The sequence below is a fragment of the Bombyx mandarina genome, chromosome 22 (assembly GCF_030267445.1).
Source record: "Bombyx mandarina strain Sakado chromosome 22, ASM3026744v2".
NCBI classification, from domain to species: Eukaryota; Metazoa; Arthropoda; class Insecta; order Lepidoptera; family Bombycidae; genus Bombyx; species Bombyx mandarina.
Window position 1 is genome coordinate 4,469,804 of NC_143228.1, and position 12,758 is coordinate 4,482,561.

At 38.7% G+C, this 12,758-nt stretch overlaps 1 protein-coding gene across 5 annotated transcripts in view; it reads right to left on the reverse strand.

The window, feature by feature from the left end:
• LOC114240479 (protocadherin-like wing polarity protein stan) overlaps window positions 1-12,758 on the reverse strand; it is a 241,376-nt gene that overhangs the window by 183,591 nt on the left and 45,027 nt on the right. For 4 of the 5 annotated variants that reach the window (XR_016325012.1, XR_016325011.1, XM_089736810.1 and 1 more), the window contains exon 2: window positions 11,300-11,324. The exons of the other annotated variant lie outside the window; for it this stretch is intronic. The gene's annotated coding sequence lies outside the window, so the exon portion shown is untranslated. The remainder of the gene's footprint in view (window positions 1-11,299; window positions 11,325-12,758) is intronic. 5 annotated transcript variants of the gene reach the window in all.

The window sequence follows — 12,758 nt, forward strand, 5'->3', positions numbered from 1 at the left end:
ACTCACTTTCGTATCGATTGCGTTACACACGCGATGCGATTAAAGAATATTCAGTGTCCAGTACAAAGGTTGAAAGACTTTTTATTTAGACGGTTTATTTCTACGAGCATACAACCCAACGGGTGGAAAATGTTTACCTATGATCGCTTGCGATGCTAGAGCCACAGCCAATTCGGAGTCGGGAGTTCATTTGAGCGTAGGAATGGCACGTCTAAAAATGATCTTTGAAATCACACTACTAATGAATGCTACCGCCGTTCTAGGTTGTGAAGGCTGTGATTACTGGTGGTAGGATCTCTTGTGAGTCCGCGCGGGTAGGTACCACCACCCTGCCTGTTTCTGCCGTGAAGCAGTAATGTGTTTCGGTTTGAAGGGTAGGACAGCCGTTGTAACTATACTTGAGACCTTAGAATTTATATCTCAAGGTAGGTGGCGCAATTTACGTTGTAGATGTCTATGGGCTCCAGTAACCACTTAAAACCAGGTGGGCTGTGAGGTCGTCCACCCATCTAAGCAATAAATAAAAAAGGCGATCTCTTCCACGCTGGAGATGATATGGTGCTGGTACCGGAACGCCTTATCTGATTATTTTATTATAGTACACAAAGTATGGTTACGTACAGCTAATAAAAATAGAGAAATATCTGCACCTATATCTCTAACTAGAAAAGACCGAACAGATGCTGAACCAAACATTATTTTTATAGTGATTCTCTACGAAAATCGATTGTGTTTATAGTATACTAGCGACCCGCCCTCGCTTCGCTTCGGAAACATTAAAACACACATGAAACCAAAAAAATAAAATAAAAAAATAATTAAAAAAAGTAGCCTATGTTCATCAGGGACAATGTCGGCTTCTAATGGAAAAAGAATTTTTCAAATCGGTCCAGTAGTTTCGGAGCCTATTCGAAACAAACAAACAAACAAATCTTTCCTCTTTATAATATTAGTAGTTAGTAGTAAGTATTTCAATTTTAGTAACATCAACATTCTTTAGTATAAACGGCGCTAATTTTCAAGCTCAGCTCCTTATAATTATGAAAACATTTTTAGTGCAAATTTGAAAAGGTCGAATTTAAGAGGTTTATAGGAGTCAAATTTCATTTCACCAGAGTACCCGGAAATCTGTCAGCGAGCCAGGACAGATAATGAGGGCCCTTCATTTAATTAAAAGCGAAAGAACTTGAAGCAGCCATTTAAAGTGTCTTTTAAATTGAAAAATCAGTTCAATAAGATATTTTGATCAAGGTATTATGGATAATTTCATTGTTGTATTGTTTCACAATTATTTTATTTTTGTGGTCGCAGTGTATGTAATTATCCAAGTTGGATTTTAGATTTTGTCTACGTTTATGTAAATTCTAGTTATTTTTTATTGTTCAAGACCCAGTTTAGATTTTAATTTAAAGGAAAATATTTTTACCAAATAAATAGAAGTATGAATAAAGTGCTACTAACTACACTGCCACTTAGTATTAATGTCTACTTTATTTGATACTATTCCAAGAAATGTACAGTACCTAACTATTTCTTCCTTGAAATAATCACGTTTGAATTTTATGTCTCAAATTGGATAGTGGTAATTATTATCTGTTATCTGTGTATCTGTATCTTAATAACATTAAAATATTGGCCATCCTTTCTTTCGTTTCAGAATGGAGCGCATGGTTCATTTACGACCTTACGAATGAAGGAGGAATGAACAAGCCCGGATGAAATGCTATTGAATTAACGAAGAGCCCGGTTTTTAAATCTTACAACGTTGTATGGTTATATTCTTCGTTGACTCCTACATAACAGGGTTACGGTCACAGCTCGTTGCCTGAGAACACGCGGGACACAAGCAGGCTGGGAAACTCGATACAGTGAACCAAAGCTAATTATATCCATTCTCTTTTATTGTTCTATGTTTAAAACAAATGTTACCATGTGGTTAATGGTTATATTTAGGGCTCAAACGCTATTTAACGGACGCGCTAGAAACAAAATCTCATTATCGTTGAATCAATAATATTGAGAAAATTCGGTTTAAATAAATAGCTTGACATAGAAGCAATTAAAATGTAAAAACAAAATTTACTATCCTAAAATATTTTGAACTGAAGATGTTGAAGTTATTCTTGCTATTATATTTTGAATGAATCTGTTTCAATTTGGTCTCTTAATTTGTGTATGGTAGGTATATCTCTCAACTTAGTATCTGAAGAGGCATCTTGGCAATGACATTCTCGAACTGATTCTATTGAGTTCTATACCGAGCAACTCTCCTCAAGATACAGCCCGATATTCGTTTTAATCCACCCACTTCGTTCGTTGTTTTCACCTTTTGCTTTTTCTGGGATACTAATCTGTAAATATTTTGCATCATGTCGTCTCTGTAGTTGGTTCTCATCACATGGCCTGTATACCTCGACTTTTTGCAAAAGAAATAATAATTGTATAAATACAAGGAATTTTCAAGATGCTTTGCGGAAGATAGCACTGTCGTAATTCCGTGGCCCCCCATATTCTTGTATGTTTATTGAGGTAATTAAAAACAGTGTCTACATTAGAACAACTTTCTGTTTTACATTTCGCAATCGGTGATACTAATAATGCATTGTAATAGCACTCTGGTGTCACGCAGGAACGTTCTAAAACCACACGAAGAATAGGCTTACACTACTTACGAGAGATTGTTTAAAGGCAATGGGACTCAAGGGAAACATTTATAAGAGAAGATCCGAGTTATAAAACTTAGTATATCAATAAAGGTTCTGAAACTTGTTTTAGATTTATATTTATGATACTCCCTATTTAAGCAAAAAAAACTGCTTTGGCACTTATAGATTTAAAAAAAAGGGGACTAAAATTTATGGGCACGACAAACAAAGCAAAAGCGCGCCTCCTAGTAGATGTGGGTCGCAACTGCTTGTCACAAACATCGGCTGCTGGTGTTCTTCGACAGAGTCGAGGTGTCATCGCTCGGGTTGAATCAAAGGACATTCGTTGCCTGACTTAGGAAGAGTGTAGACGTCTCGGAACTGTCATGTCGTTTCGTGTTGTGCAATCAATTTGTACGACTACCCACCATACGCCGACTATCTCAAAAAATAATGAAGATATTGGCCATTCTCCGAGATACGAAACATTTCTATAAATGCCTTCGAAGATTTTTCCTCATTCCCCATGCATTTCCGAATCAAAAATTGTTTTATGAATCGCACCTATTACATATAAGTGGTTCTCGGTGTAATGGATGTACTCGAAAGCAGGAAAAGAAAATAAATCTAACAGAATAACGAAATATCTGTATAGAATGACAGAATATCTATCTATAGATGCGTTTTATTTTAAAACAAATCTTACGTAGGTAGATATTAGCATTTATAAGCACAATGATTCTGTTTTTCAAATAAGCAAACGATCTCACGACCTACCTTATGTTAAGTGGTCACCAAGGCCATTATCATAGTTGTGCCTACGTGAATGTCGCCGCCCAGTTTGAGATAATAATAATAATAAGCCTTTATTGCTGTTTTACTTACTAATTACTAACTTAATAAATTATAATAATAATTGTATAATCAAGTATTCCGTTCGGCGTTCGGTGTGGTTTTCAAAACAACTTGCCTCTCGACAAAGGCCTCCTCTAAAGATTGCCAATATTCTCTATTTTTGGCCACTCGACTCCAATGCGCACAGAGATAAATCAAATCTTGATATTATTTCTGTGGCGGGCCAGCTACACTCTTTATTTCATCTTCCCAACGTTTGAGATAGGAGGAATCAATTGTATTCGTTGTAATTGAAATAGGCAGATAGTGGTACGCGTAGGCTCTCAGCCCTGGAAACCACTACCTCAGTTAGGAGATACTACCAATGGTGATGAGAACGATCTATTGTTTAGTAAAATTGTTTTTTTGTGACTACACAAAGATTAATTCTACACAATTTACAATGTATATTTGTTACACTTGTGTTAATTGTAATTACAGTTCAGAGCAAATAAGCAATACAAAAATAGAGTGTTTCTATTTCACTTTTATCCGAATATTCGTTGCATTATTCCGTGAAGCGAATCAACGGCGATCCTTATATTTTCAATCACGCTGTAATCTGGCGGCGCAAGGAAATTAAACTGTCGCTTCCCGTTTGGATTCCTTCTTTATCCCGGATCAACAAGGATTCTGTTTCTTATTAAGTTCTCCCTTTATACGAGATCTTTAACACCTTTAGAACTTTATTTATTCAATGTCATGCGCAAGGGGTACAGGGGCGGATTTAATGTTTAAGGCGTTCTCTAGCAGTCAATGAAGTAGAGTATTGTCGTAGGTGCATTGCTTTATTATTAATTGTTAAAAAATATATACACGAATTAAAACATTTCTTTTGTTTTCATGATGATTTACATATTACCTTGATCGACAGGCGAACTCAACGACCACGTGGCTTTAAACTTTTACGAACCCACCGACGTCAAACAGAGATAGTTTAATATAAACACATTTGAGCACTTGAATCGGATAAACACCGGGTGCTCATTCCGCTAGGTTCGGACAAAAGTTCCAATAATGACAAATCAATCTAAATGTAAGAAAAGCAATGCTTTTTTTTTACCTATGCTGATAGCCTTGAGAGGCTATTTCAGCTTCTACTTGACGTGTAGGTGAGCTCGCGTGGCTCAAACCGGGAGTGTTGCTAACACTGGCCTTAGCAAGAGCAGTGCTTCGCAGAATCTACCACCGGATCGGAAACGCGACCCACTGAGAAGATCCGGCGAGAAACTCTGGTCCGGTGGACTGTGTCTATGGGTTAATTTACTCGCCGAAGGAGGGTGACCGGGGCTTAAGGTACCTAAAAGCACCGTTAATGTATCGGGAGGATCCGTGATGACGTGTTTAGGGCAGCGCAATGCTTGAACTGCGTCATGTATACTGCATGTGTTCACGGATGTTCGCGGATTGTATAAATACAGTATTAATGACATCGCCAACGGTTTAAGCCGGTTGCTCTTGTCTGCGAACATAAACTGTCAAAACAATTTTATAGTAGCTTCTTGGCTGATATTAACTTGTAACACAATGACCGGTAAAACAATTTGAATTGAAATACAAGGCCTTTTTGTCAGGATAAAATATAATTATTCACCTAGTGCTCGATATACGAATACAGTTAAGTTTTAACATTCATTTATGTATGACATGTACTTTTTTATTATTCTGTTGAAATTTTTCTTGTTAAAGTTTCCAAAAATCTAACCCTTTCGCTTTTTTAAGGAATTGAACTAAAGCCTGTAAGCCCTATGAATAAAAGAGAAAATCACGTAAAAATTCTCTGTATAAAAATGTGTTGTACTTTTTTATCTTCGCCTATTATTACAGAGACATTAATTTAATCTTACTTTGTTACCATAGATATGTTTGCTATCGTGTTTACTGTTGGTACATAGTCCTTTTTTATCCCGGATTAACTGGGAAACTCCTCATTACTCCTGTCTTTGTATAGGACCTGTAACACCTTCGCTGCCTTGATTTTATTTACGATCTAAGAAAGGTTTACGTTACGGATAAACTCAACGTCTCGTTTCATTAAATACTTAATTGGACTTTTGCAATTTCGTTTTAATAAAAAAAACGTTTTATTTTGTTCTAAATTATAAGACGTTGCAATATTTGGATATATCTGTCTATGTTTTAGCATATCATTTCCTTTTCTGTCGTATTACTCTTGTCTGAGCGGTCGTGGTCGTCACTTTGTATTTTTGGTGTGGGCAGATTTTATGCGCCTTACGAGTTTCGGGAGCCTTCTCCCGGTTCGTATAGTATAAGTATTAATGGTGGTAGGACGTCTTGCACGCACGGGTAGGCACCACCCTGCCTACCTATTTCAGCCGTGAACCATAATGCGTTTCGGCTGGAAGGGTGGGGCAGCCGTTGTACTGTACTCAGACCTTAGAACCCATATCTCAAGGTGGATAGTGGCATTTATGTTGTAAATGTCTAAGGGCTCCGGTAACCACTTAACACTACCAGGTGGGCCGGGAACTCGTCCACATTAATCAATAAAAAAAAATCGTAGTGAGCTCGGCACACTCATGTAAATAACAATAACAACAATATATCTAAATGAATTGCTGTTCGTTAGTCTCACTAAAACTCGAGAACGGCTGGACCGATTTGGCTAATTTTGGTCTTGAATTATTTGTGGAAGTCCAGAGAAAGTTTAAAAGGTAGATAAATATGAATAGGCTCGGAATTAAATAAAAATAACAATTTTGTTTTTCCTTTAATGTGTCCCCCGTCGCCGTCGGACGGATTCCTTTTGTTTGTTTTAAGTTTATTTTATACAAAAGTCTTTTACTTATCGATTGAGGCACTACGAAGTCTGCCGGGTCAGCTAGTCATATATAAATAACATCATTCGAAATTCACAAAATAACTTTGTACATTGTTAACAAGCTGAAAATGTTAATTTTACTGTGATTCATATCAGATTTTATATTAAAAATAATTACATTATTACCATAATAAAAAGCTGGTTGTCGTACTGATCACGTTACCTATCACTATCGCAATTTTCATGTCGCACCGAGAGCTCGTATTCTTTTCAAGATTCAAATGTAACGTGTCTACGTACCAAGGACAATCGCCATTAGAATGCAGAGCACGTGCTTGTAGTATTCCGACAATGGGATATGCATGCACGTACCGACTTCGTATCTTTAACTCGTCTATATTCTATGCTGCGTATGTTGCGAGCTACCAGGATTCTATTTGAGGATATCCAAGGAGCTTCATAGGCTTCATAGGTTTTTGCAGATATCAAAAATTTTCAACAATACAGTTCTTGACTTTTGTTTTTATAATAACGAATATGGCAAATATTTTAACAATAGAGTAAACAATGAGTTCTTGTTTAATTTGAAATTTTCATAATATTTTCTTTTTTATTGCTTAGATGGATGGACGAGCTCATAGACATCTACAACGTAAATGCGCCACCCACCTAGATATGTAAGTTCTATCTAAGGTCTCAAGTATAGTTCCAACGGCTGCCCCGCCCTTCAAACCGAAACGCATTATTGCATCACGGCAGAAATAGGCAGGGCGGTGGTACCTACCCGGGCGGACTCACAAGAGGTCCTACCACCAGTTATAAAATACTACGAATATACTAAATATGACCACGACACGCGTAGATGTAAGAAAATGCTTTATAATGATTAATTGGGTTGAAGAGCCAAATAATTGGGCTTTATTTAACATCGAATATGATGTATTTGGAAAACTTTCAATAAATTTAGCCTTAGCTAAAAGTCGAATAGGGTAAATACGCAGCAAGGTATGTAAATACTGTAGTGATTTCACAACCAACATTTTCAAACATGCAGACGTAAGCGCCTTATCTTAAAACCAAATAGATCTTATTGTGATATCGTTTATTCATGACGCAGCTGTTTAGATATAGTTTTAGATTGTTACAGAACTTTCTAGAAAGTGAAAATTTAAATGCAAAATTTAAAGTAACTATGTTTTTTTTCTTATCGAAACAGAATCAGATCATTGCATTTGCTTCTTGCATTTTCAATGTATTGTTGAAATTTAAATTTATTTTTCCAGACATTAGCATGTCAAGTCTTAAAACGAAGATTGAATAATAGAAGTTATGAGATAAAACGAAGTAGTCCTGAGGATAAATTATTTTTTTTACTAATTATGGTCTACAATACAGTTAGTCTACAATTTTAATATTGGAATATTTTGTGTGTCCGTCAGTTACGAATCATCGTTTTCTTTAGAGAGCTTTAAAAAACGCGGGTGCTATATTGATCTCCTCGATAATAATCGTGGTAGACTTTATTTGGCAAGTAGAAATAAATGATTTTGAATTTCGAATTCTTAATAATCTAAGAATAATAACCTAATAACTCCACTTTCCTATCATACGTCCATGCTAGTGATTACAGTGTACATATATAGCTTCCTTTGCTTCTAATTCATATCTAGATTACTTGTAATCGGACAGAGAGTCATACGAAGAAGTATGTTGGGCGGGAAAGTCATTATTGTTCCGAAATTTAAACCAGTACTTGATATTTGAATGTAGGCGACGGCTTATCGACCAATATGGCGCGATGTGAGATCAAAGATGGTGATGAACATCAACAATGAATAATCAAATCGTTATCTAATTAGAATGATTGAATCCTCCTGATTAAAGCAAAACAAGTGAAATATAATCGCACTGTAAACACGTCGAAATTACCGTGTTCCCCTAATCGCTATTGCTCCAAAAGCTGTACGCTGATTTACGTTGAACTCGCGAGCGATATTAATTAATCAGCCGGTCTCTGCGCTTGAGTGGTGTTAGTGAATCGGTACAAATTACACGTCATATTCCATGCTACCCTCCACCGTGACTTACGTAGGTACCTACTAGACGGGCGGCCATTACGAATGAATTGAACCTATTTCGTGTTGATGCATTCGGGATCTAAGATAAACTTGTACAGTACCTACAGTGGATTGTTTTTGTAAAAATAACGGAATTACTCGAAGCAAAATTGGTTGGAGTCACGGCATATCAAGAAATCAATATTAACAGAAAACACTACTGATGATAGTTTGTATGGCACGTCCTCACGGATCCAACAACTTTTTCATTAGACGCCTTTACCTCTAACACTAGGAGTAAGGACACCGGTAACCTAACCTAAGCATCTGTCCGCTGAGTTTCTCGCCAAATCTTCTCAGTGGGTCGCGATTCCGATCCAGTAGTAGATTCATTCGCGGACCAGCTACTCTTGAGTTGTTAAGTCTCCTTTGGAGGCGCTCGAGTACCTGTTAGCATATCTCACCCTTCCTGGCTGATCACTTGCTCGTCCACCTGTCCTGGTAAAACGGAAAAGGCCTCCGGGCCACCACTAATTACTCAAACAAACAAAAAGTATGTATATATTATAAGCCCGCACTCGTAGTTGTGACAATTTCTCTTATTTCAACCATGAAGCAGTGAAGTGGGCTGATTTCAAAAGTGAAGCAGCCATCACTCAAAATAATACAAAACTTGATATATTTGAGACCTTTTCTAAATATATCTTAGTACCCAACAAAATTTTATATTCTAATTACATCCTAACAAAACACTGAGGCAGAGAGTGGCTTATAAATAATCAATTTTAGAACAAACACAAACAGCGTTCGAAGTAATGCGAACATTCATTATCATTTCCAAATCATCTATTATCTAGAGATGACTGGAGTTTTTTGTATTTTTAATTCGAAGGGGTGCGCGCCCCCATATCAGACCATTGACCCTCGATAAACGAAAATGAGTCATCGCCGAGCTGTACGTGGCGGCTTTTTTCTGCTTTTTTTTTCCACTCGCAAATGGGAGAACCTGGTGTAAAGTGGCTATTCAATATTTGACGGTAGCTATAGTAGAACTAGTAGACGGTAGCTATAATAGCTATAGCTACAATTTCAAGGTAAGTTTTCGTCGGTCTACCGAGTAATTTCACCCGATCGCTGGAAGATTTTCCCATTGTCGTCAAACTACAAAAATTTTATAGATATGACACATTAAATTACGCCATATCCTCAGCTGCGTGGATAGCAACGGGGACTGAAGTGTTGAGAGTGGAGCGTATCTGGTCTGAGCAGCGCATTTGACATCTACCTCTGGACCTTCTTATGAGTTGGAGACTGGCTAAACAGTGTTTAAAAACAAGCCAAAAAGAACTGTGAAAATATTTTTCAGCTAACCATATTTTAATGTCGTGTTATATTTTAATTTGAAGTCGTCGTGGCCTAAAAGATAAGACGTCCGCCATTCGTATTGAGCGATGCACCGGTGTTCGAATCCCAGGCGGGTACCAATTTTTCTAATGAAATACGTATTCGACAAATGTTCACGATTGACTTCCACGGTGAAGGAATAAAATCTTGTAATAAAAATCAAACCCGCAAAATTATAATTTGCGTAATCACTGGTGGTAGGACCTCTTGTGAGTCGGCACGGGTAGGTACCACCGCTCCGCCTATTTCTACCATGAAGCAGTAATGCGTTTCGGTTTGAAGGGTGGGGTAGCCGTTGTAACTATACTTGAGACATTAGAACTTATATCTCAAGGTGGGTGGCGCATTTACCTTGTGGATGTCTATGGGCTCCAGTAACCACTTAATACCAGGTGGGCTGTGAGCTCGTCCACACCTCTAAGCATAATAAAAAATGTCGTTTATTATCATTATTTAAAGTTGTTAAGTAAGTATCTCTTATATTTAAATGATAATACTTAATAATCATTTGTTTACAAAACTTATATACAGCAGTTTTATTTAAAACAGTAAATGAATTAAATATTATTCAGAATTGTTCAATTATTTACAAATGTTCTGTGCGGTTTTAATTGGCGCCCAACGTGGGATCAAGCACGTACGACCATTTTCCAAATGATTTAATAATTATTAAACGTCTGTCATATTGTTAATATGTAAACGAATTTTTTGGTAATGCATAACATTTTTGGGGTGTAATCTCATGTTTTAGGACAGTAACAACTAAGAGAGAAAGAGTTGTGGTCGGAAACAAATTAAAAAAATCGGTTGTCTGTAAAGTCGGTTTACTGACGATAGTTGAACGTGACAACGTCAAAAGAAAATACTGATGGAATGGTTTCATTTTTCAAAAGAAAATTTTAATTTTATTTGTTTGTTAGATATTTTGCATGGACAATTGACACCACATTCACTTTTCACTGAACTTCATACTTGACGATGTAAATGTATTATTGTATAGCAGCTGTCCACGCGGATACATCGTTCACTCAAGTAGGAGAGAGACAGATGTCGAACGCTGCCGAACGCGGAGACCGATTGTGCCTCTTTGACGTTCGTTGCGCGGTCTCGCTTGAACTTCAAGCCTTAAATGGAACGCCTCAGAGCGAGGTAACGCCGCATGAGTCATGTTTTTTCGTGCGTGCAGCCAGCTCCATCGAATTATAAGACGTTGTCACGTAAAAAAGGTTATATCTTTAAAAAAACTTAAACTATATGTATATTACGCAATATCATCAATTAATAAAACGGTTCGATTATGTCTACGAGTGGGAAAATCTCATAGATATGTTTTTTCAGATTACTTTCGATTCGTATTTTCAGATTTCTATCGATCTCCACTAAAATTACGTGCAGATAAATCGAAAGTAACAATAAAGTATGTTTGTGATAATATTTGATTTCATAGGATAACGGACAGTTAGCAAGGCTAGTGGTAGTGGTAAACTTTTAAAGAAAAATACTATTTAATCACTTACGTATTGTCCAGTGTGAGATAAGAATCTGCAACAAAATAAACAATTTTTAAATTATTTCTTTTATAAGTATTGTAGACAATTCAAAACCAGTATGCAGTTGCAGCAAAAGCAGTTGCAGCTTTTAAAATGTTTACAGTAATAAGTGTTATAACTACGTTTAATTCAGAGTATGAATAAGGATTTTTTTTTCCGATAGAGGCACCCGTCACGTGCGGACGTGCTCATCGTCCACTCGATCGCCCGGTCTTTGTTCGCCCGGCTTTTGTTAGCCCGGCCATTGTTCGCGCGGCCTGTGTTCGTGATACATCTGCCGACCAAGTGTGTTTCCTGGAAGCTTTTATTTGTTTTGTTTTAGTTATTTTTGTGTTCGTGGAACATTTGCCGACAAAGTGTTTTCCTGCAAGTATTTATTTGTTTTGCTTCTTTTTGTAATTTCTGTTTTGTTGTGCTTTTTCTTTGTCCTGTAGTAATCGCGCCGCATTGCCACCTGTGTTCAATAGAACCGCTCAGGTCCGAGAAGTTGGGGCCTCGCCGCAAGGCGAGTGTTTTCAAGACCCGGGGCCGCCCCACCTGGGTACTCAGCGATCATGGACGCTGTATTCGTGGAATTCCTCCGACTTCGTCACCCACAGCTCGCCTCAGAGTTTCTGGCTTTCAAGGCCAATCACACTGCGAGCTCTCTCGAAGACTCCGCCGTGCTCGCTGCTCCTGCGTCGCCTTCGTGCAAAGCGTCTACATCGAGCACCGCAGCCTCCGTCGTGCCTGCCGTTCCTGCGTCGCCTATACTGGCGAGTAAAACTACTGCGTCGTCCGCCGTGGCCACCGTTCCAGCAGCGCGATCATCCGCGGCCTCCGTCGCGCCCTCCAAAACTCCTGCTTGTAGGTCACCTGCGCCCGCCTCCTCGTCCTCCGACTCTGACTCGGAGATGGAGGTCGACCTCGCCCCCGCCTCATCGACGGATGGATTCACCCTGGTACAAAAGGGTAAGAAGCGTGCCGCGGAGTCTCGAGCTCTCGCGGCCGCTAAAATTAGCAAAGCCGCGAACGCGTCGCGCCCCCGCCCTCAGACTCCCGTTGCGCCTCCAGCCCGTGCCACTCCGTCGCCGCGACCGGTGGCGCAATCTAAAACTCAGACCCCTCCCCCGGTTATCCTTCAAGAGAAGGCAGCTTGGGACCGAGTTTCCCTGGCCCTTAAGGCCAAAAATATTAATTTTGCCAGCGCCCGTAATCTCGCCAACGGGATTCAAATAAAAGTAACGACACCCGACGACCATAGGGCCCTCTCAAGTTACCTCCGAAAGGAGCGTATAAGTTTCCACACTTATACGCTCCAGGAGGAGCGCGAACTCCGCGTTGTCATACGTGGAATCCCGAAGGAGCTAGATGCCGATCTCGTCAAGGCAGATCTGATAGAACAAGGCCTACCAGTAAATTCCGTGCACCGCATGCACACCGGCCG